The sequence below is a fragment of the Octopus bimaculoides genome, chromosome 12, assembly GCF_001194135.2.
Source record: "Octopus bimaculoides isolate UCB-OBI-ISO-001 chromosome 12, ASM119413v2, whole genome shotgun sequence".
NCBI classification, from domain to species: domain Eukaryota; kingdom Metazoa; phylum Mollusca; class Cephalopoda; order Octopoda; family Octopodidae; genus Octopus; species Octopus bimaculoides.
Window position 1 is genome coordinate 4340728 of NC_068992.1, and position 574 is coordinate 4341301.

Here is a 574-nt window from a genome sequence, read left to right on the forward strand (position 1 = left end):
ATATATATATATATATATATATATAGGAATATATGTATATATACTTACACATACACAGGCACACAAATACATATAACACACTCATATATAACTAATAATATACAAAACTAAATTATAGCGAAGAAAGGAGGGAAAAGATGGAAGCTATTGTGAAAAACTAACAAAGACATTCATTACAAATGGTTTATAGAGGTTGTAGACAGAGTAAGAGGCGAACGAAAAAGAAAGAATTTTAAAACGATGATACACAGCATCAATACACATTCAGGTACTCAAAGACATACAGGCGCATGTATGTATACTTGACAAATATTTATACTCGTACATACACACACGTCTTTACTGTATTGATTGATAGCCACCATACATTCCAATACATATTTGCAAATTTAAGCATATGTACAGCATTCGTACATAATACGTGCACACACGAGAGCGCACGCACACATACAAACACACATACACACGCACATAATAGATAGGTAGATAGACAAACAGACTGTAATATATACACACACACATATATATATATATATATATATATATGTGTGTGTGTGTGTGTGTGTGTGTGTGT